General features: G+C 40.7%; 1 long non-coding RNA gene across 1 annotated transcript in view; it reads left to right on the top strand.

The window, feature by feature from the left end:
• The first annotated feature begins 6364 nt into the window (after positions 1-6364).
• LOC125031872 overlaps positions 6365-7500 on the top strand; it is a 17712-nt gene continuing 16576 nt past the window's right edge. Inside the window, exons 1-4 of the long non-coding RNA XR_007115523.1 lie at positions 6365-6551; positions 6666-6718; positions 6893-6990; positions 7121-7214. This is a non-coding gene — a long non-coding RNA (uncharacterized LOC125031872). The remainder of the gene's footprint in view (positions 6552-6665; positions 6719-6892; positions 6991-7120; positions 7215-7500) is intronic.

Raw genomic sequence — 7500 nt, 5'->3', positions numbered from 1 at the left:
TGGACTGTTTTTTTTCCCCAACATACTCCAGGCTTATCATGGCCAATAATGAAGATGTAACCCCACTTTTAGGGCCAATGGGGCTTGCCCCTTTATCAAATAGCCCCAATCCAGGCTCTCCTTTGACCACGGCTCCGAACACTGCAACAACTACCCCATCATCAATGCATACTAGTACAGTATCAACCCTAATCAACAACCAACCCCCAGGAGACATTTCTACTCTCCCAACATGCTCAACTTCAACACCTTTACTCCCACAACCTTCTCTTCATCAACCACCCCATCTCCCCTTATTACTACCTTACAACCTTATTGCCCATCTCCCCATAACACTACCCCCCTCAATACTACTCCCTCCTCCATACGTCCGCGTACTTCTACTACCCCCACCTCTACAAGAATCCTAAATACTCTATTTAGCCCAGCCAAATAGGACCGATTTTTCGTGATCCCTCCCACAGCTCCCTACTCTCAAAACACCCTCCTCTTCCAGCAATGCCTCCAAAAACAAGTAGGCAAAGTCTCTTTCCGTAGCCGACCCGGCTACTCCCGTCTCCTCACAGTAACAACTGAAAACCAAGCTATAGCATTAACGAAACTAACTGATCTATGTGGTAATCCCATCCCTACAGAACCTCATCCAACCCTCAATACTTGCACCGGAACTGTCTTTATCTCCCCAACAGATTGCCTAATCTATGTCAAAGAATGGTCAGATTGTGGAGAGGACTTACTCACCTGTCTCACAGACTATGATGCAACATATGTACAATGCTACTCCATTCCTCCCAGAGGAAATCGTAAGAAATCCATTAACATTGCCAAAATTACTTTCCGTAGACATGACCTTCCCTTTAATGTTTACATAGGTGGGGAATCCCTACCTGTCAGACCATATCAACCTCCTCCTCGTCAGTGCCAAAATTGTTGGCATTTAGGACACCCAGCCAAACACTGTCGTTCCACAGCCAGATGCCCGCTATGTGCCCAACCTGGCCACGATCAAACTGCTAAGCACAATCACGCACATGTGCAATCTGTGGCGGCCCCCATGATGTATTTTATAGAGGCTGCCCCACCTACAAATTTGAGGCTGAGGTAGCAACTCTCAGATTCAGACTTGGACTCTCTCTACGTGAAGCCAGACAGGAAGCACGTCGACGAGGCTTTTCTCTTACCCCTACTCCAGTAATGTCGCTCACTCTGCCAATCCCCCTACCTCCCAAGCTCCTACACCCTCTCCTAAACCCAACCCCTCTCCATCTAACTTCCCCTCTTCTACCTCCTACCTTCCCCAGTCAAATTCTTTTGCCATCCTAAACCCAGACACTCCAATCTCTACCCAATCAAATTCTTTTGCCATCCTAAATCCAGACACCCCAATCTCTACTATAGCCCCAACACCTTCCCTTCATTGGAGCATTCACGGTTTCCGCTCTCACAGACCTGACATCCGACATATCTTCTCCTCTTATAACCCATCCACTATATGCCTTCAATAAACTTTTCTTACACATTTTCATCAACCAGAAAACACCTTATGTCATACCTCCCTTTCAAACCACTGTCCCTTGTAAAGTTATTTGTATCTTTCTTCGTCGCTGGATCACAGTGATTTCAGTCTACTTCTCCCCTTCCCACCCCATTAACTTTGTTGCTTTTGAAAACCTAATTTCCCAACTTCAATCACTTTTCCTCATAGCAGGTGATTTTAACTGCCGCCACACTCTTTGGGGTGATTCTATCACCAACACCCGTGGCCGAGCTTTAGAGCGCTTCCTCTCCACAGCTGATCTTATTATTCTAAATACAGATCGCCCCACACACTTTGATACACGCACGCAGTCTTTTTCATGCATTGACCTCTCTCTATGCTCCCCTTCTCTTCATTTAGATTTCCACTGGTCAGTCCTAGACCACTTTCCCTATTGTGACCACTTTCCAGTTCTTTCTCCAACTTCATATGTACCACTTCCCAACTCCCCACGCTGGTGCTTTGATAGAGCTGACTGGCATACTTTCACTTCACTCTCTACTATTCATACCCCCCCCCCCCCCATCTTCCCTCTCATCCGTATCAGAAATTATACAATTTTTCATAACTACAGTCCTAAGAGCTGCCCATACAGCTATCCCTCGAACCTCAAGACCTTATACCTCCAAATGTGTTCCATGGTGGAATTCTGATTGCACTAAAGCACTCCGTGTAAAACGTGCAGCCTGGAACAGTTACCGCTACAAACGAGGTACCCCTCATCAACTATCAGCTCTTATCTCCTTTAAAAGAGCATCTGCCTGTTTTCGTCGTACAATCCGAAATAGGAAAACAAATAGCTGGCGAAATTATGTTTCCTCAATTACATCCTCTACATCTATCTCAAATGTTTGGCACCGGATCCATAAACTATCAGGCAAACATCCCCCCCATCTAGCCCCCGTCCTCCATATTCGAGATTATTCGTGATTATTTCAACCAGGTCAGTAGTGGCTCTCACCTTTCTCCACACTTCTCTTCTATTAAAACCATCAGGGAAGGTACCCCCATTATCTTCACCCTATCCTCTGCCTAGTCCTATAATGCTCCCTTTTCTTCCTCTGAACTCAGTGCTGCCCTAAAATCGTGCTGCAACACTCATGAAGGCCCTGACGGTATTCACTACCGTATGCTCCGACAACTCTCATCTTCCTCATTATCCTTCTTATTAACAACTTACAACCACATATGGACATCAGGAAATTTTCCTTCTCATTGGCGAGAAGCTCTTATCCTCCCTTTCCTGAAACCCAATAAATCGGGTACCCTCCCTCAAGACTATCACCCCATCGCACTAACTAGCTGCTTATGCAAACTACTAGAGCGAATGGTTAACTTCCGCTTAATGTGGTATCTTGAATCCCACAATCTTATCTCTCCTTCCCAGTTTGGTTTTCGCCGTGCCCGAAGCACAGATGACCCCCTTGCTCATTTTGAGACATATATTACATCCACATTTGCATGCCATGAATCCGTACTAGCTATGTTTTTTGACCTAGAAAAAGCATATGATACGACATGGAGGTACCATATTCTCGAACAATTGTCCTCTCTAGGCATACGTGGAAACATGGGTGTCTTCAAAAAGTCTTTCCTCTCTCAATGCACTTTCCAGGTCAAAATTGCCTCTGCCACATCATCTTTCTTTCCTCAAATTGAAGGTGTCCCACAAGGCAGTGTGCTTAGTACCACCTTATTCCTTCTTGCTGTAAATGGCATTGCCTCAGTTCTACCACCAGGAGCCCGATCATCACTATATGTTGATGATTTAACCATCTATGCCTCTGGCACATCCATACCAAATCTCTACCAACTTCTTCAATCTGCAATATCATCAGTTTCCTCCTGGGCCACAAACCATGGCTTCCGCTTTTCTACCTCCAAATCTTTCTCCATTCTTTTCTCTCGCACACGTGTAGGTCCTCTACCTTCACTCTTCTTATATGACACTCCACTTCAACACCGTTCCTCTGGTAAATTCCTAGGCGTCATTTTTGACTCCTAACTATCCTGGCGAGACCATATTCTTTACATCCAAGAAAAAGCTCACCGCCATCTCCGAATTTTACAAACCCTATCCCATTTATCCTGGGGCTCAGGTCGAAAAACTCTCCTTCATCATCATGTCACCTTGATCCTCTCCACTCTAGATTATGGATGCCATATCTACTCCTCTGCCTCAACTTCTCTCCTTGCTCATCTTGATACAATCCACCACTGTGGTCTTCGCTTAGCACTAGGTGCTTTCCGCTCCTCTCCAGTTGAGAGCCTGTACACTGAATCAGGCATACCATCTCTCTCTCGACGCTGTGCCCTTCTCTCTCTCCGATGTTATGCTTGATTCCACCAACTTCCCCTCACTAAACTAACTATCCCACGATCCCTACTTCCTACCTTTGCTTCTTCTCCACGTTTACCTACTCCTTTCTCCACTCGCATGGATAACCTCCTCTCCCATTCCCCTTTTCCCCATCTCCGACCCCTCCCGTTCTCTGTCCATTCAGTCCCTCCATGGCTTATACCTTGCTCCCATATTTGCTCCTCTGTCTACCCTGACCCAACAAAATCAAATATTCCTCCTACTGTCCTTCTCACCCATTTCCTTGACCATGCCTCCACTCATTCCTCCAGTATCCCTGTCTACAGTGACGGCTGCAAAACCACCTCCAGTGCTGGTTTTGCAGTAATCTTCCCAACTCGTACTTTCAAATACCCCTTCCCTCCTGAATCCAGTGTCCTTACTACAGAACTGAATGCACTCCTTTTTGCCTTAAAACACATATATTCACTACCCTCTTCCTCTTATACAATTTTTACTGACTCCCGTAACTCATTAACCCTCATTAAGTCATTACACATGACCAACCCCCTTGTTTGTAAGATCCAGAACTGGTTGTTCTACCTGTCCACATGTCATAAAACAATCAAATTTTGCTGGGTACCTGGCCATGTTGGAATCCCCGGCAATGAACAGGCAGATACTCTAGCACGCTACGCTGCTATGTGCACATCAACATTCTCACATATCCCAGCCATAGATTATTACCCACACTTTAAGACCTTCTTGTATAATCAATGGTAATCTTTTTGGTCAAGTCTCCACACTAATAAATTACATGCTGTAAAACTGTCAATCTCCTCCTGGTCAGCTCCATTCCATGGAACAGATGTTGGGAGACGGCTCTCGCCTGCTTACGCATTGGCCACACCCGTCTAACACACTCCTATCTAATGTCTCAATCTGATCCACCCCTATGTCCCTTATGTAATGTTCCTCTTTCAGTCCCACATATTCTATTGTCTTGCCCACGTTTTGAAGCAGCCTGTACCTCTACTTTCTCCCACCTATCCTCCATACATAGACATCCCAAGTTATCAGACATCCTTACAGAATCTCACACTTTCTGCTTTGACAACCTGTTTTCCTTCCTCAAACGCATATATATCCTTCACTTGATCTAATCCTTTACATTACCTCATCCGACCCTAACCCATTCACTCACCAATCCCTTAACCCAGCTTTAACAACTAATCACTAACCCAAACACCCTTCACTAACATTAACTATAGTGCTACATGACCTTAGATGTCTAGCACATTTATTTTACCTTTAACCATTAACCATTAACCATTATATGTATACACACGCGTGTGTGTGCAGACATGCATACATATATTATATATATACATATATAATTGTGTGTGTGTGTGTGTGTGTTTGTGTGTATGTATGTATATGTATATATGTACACATTCATACATAAATACATCCATTCATACATACATACATACATACATACATACATACATACATACATACATACATTTATACAGGGCCGGATTATCATATAGGCTAGTATAGGCTGCAGTCTGCTAAAAGATTTTTAAATCTAGTTTTTTTTTTTTTTAATGAGTGTAATATTTTAATATTTTTCATTGCTGAATAATTCATTTAACTTAAGTTAAATTTCAACTTTACAAAAGGAGGCCCAGGAGTCTGAAAACCCAATTAAAAAAAAAGTGGCCCCTGTTTGTGGCTCCTTATTTGAGATAAAGGGCCCCTGTTTGAGGCCCTTTATTTGAGATAAGGGGCCCCGGTTTGAAGCCAATTATTTGAGATCGGGGCCCCAGTGGCTCCGTCTGAGGAAGCCCCATAATATCATTAGCCTAGGAGCCCCAAAAGGTCATAATCCAGCTCTGCATTTATATACACATATGATAATATATATATATATATATATATATATATATATATATATATATATATACATATATACATATATATATAAACACACATGCACACACATATATATGTATATATATTTTATATATATGTCTAGATATATATATATATCTAAGTATATATCTCTATATGTCTATATGTGTGGATACATATATATATATATATATATATATATATATATATATATATATATATATATATAAATCTCTATACATATATATATAAATATATATATATCTATATATATATATATATACATATATATGTGTATATATATACATATATAAATGTAAATATATTTATATATACATGTACACACATACATATATGTATATATATACATATATATGTGTGTGTGTGTGTGTGTGTGTGTGTGTGTGTGTGTGTGTGTGTGTGTGTGTGTGTGTGTGTGTGTGTGTGTGTATGTAGACACATGTACCTTAAGATTTATTTAGTTGACTATATTATATTGAATTAATGGAAATATCATGAAGAATTAGAAGGATACACTACTGATAGGTTTTAGATTGACATAATTTATATTTTTTGTGTGTGTCAAGTGTAGCAAGAATTGTCTTTAATTATAGGCTGGTAGAGAAACACAATATACAAAAAAATACATTTATTTGTGTATAGTGTTTTTTCTGGCATTGTATGAACTGCCAACTGTAAGTAATTTATTGATATTTCAACTGCAGACAAAAAGAGCAGTTGGCTGGAACCGGATCAAAGGAATATGATTGACACCGTCATCCATGTTGTCCAAAGTAGGTAAGGATGACCCCATTTTCATACAAATCATGGAAATGGAGTAACTTCTTCCTGGAATATAGTTTGACTGCATTATTTTTTTAAGCTTTGATTTTTTTTTAACATTATCTACAGGTGGATAATCTACAAGAATTAAAGATTGCGTGAGAAGTCGGTGCAGATAGAAGGTGCAGTTTTGTATTGGTTTTCAAACTGAGGATAAACATACAGTTGAATATTAAAGGGAACTATATATCGTGGAACAATAAATCAAAGTGGATTAGTAATGGAGGTTATATAGTTTCTCTGTCCTTGTTCTATGTCAAAGGTTGAATTATTCATGTTAGACTGATTTTTGCCAGAAATTACCTGGACCCTTTGCGGTCAGAATGGGTTCCTGTGAGTCCCATGCCAAGAGGAAGTGGAACAGGGAGGAGAAGGCACACGTCACCGGCAGAAGGTTGGCTTTTCTCCATTGTAGGAATCCTGAGACAATGTTAGACTCATCAGCCAAGATATATCACTGGGCTTACCAAGAAAGCACATTTTAAATGAGCAGTTGGAATAAAAATGAAATGCTTCGATTTCAGACTTGCAAGAGTATAATGCATCCCATGTTTCAACCTGTCCATGAGGAGCCATTTTGGAAGTCATAACATCAACCATTGCTGTGGAAAGAGACAGGTAATGAGATTTATAATGCTGAAGACTTGTGTGTTGGTTTTCTTTTACATATAAAGTAGTATGTTTGATAATGTGAACTATATTTAACCTGTTGATGCCATTTTTTTTTTTTTTCTTTTTTTCTCAGTTAACCCTTTGACAGCAAGTGGCCAGTAAGACTGACCACTTACTTTCATGCTGTGTATTTTTAACCCGATTATTATTATTATTATTTTTTTTTTTTTATGAATTCATAAACAATATTTGTACTAACCAATGATTGTGTGTATATATATATATATATATA

The sequence above is a fragment of the Penaeus chinensis genome, chromosome 13, assembly GCF_019202785.1.
Source record: "Penaeus chinensis breed Huanghai No. 1 chromosome 13, ASM1920278v2, whole genome shotgun sequence".
NCBI classification, from domain to species: Eukaryota; Metazoa; Arthropoda; class Malacostraca; order Decapoda; family Penaeidae; genus Penaeus; species Penaeus chinensis.
This window is presented reverse-complemented; position numbering and strand designations above follow the sequence as displayed.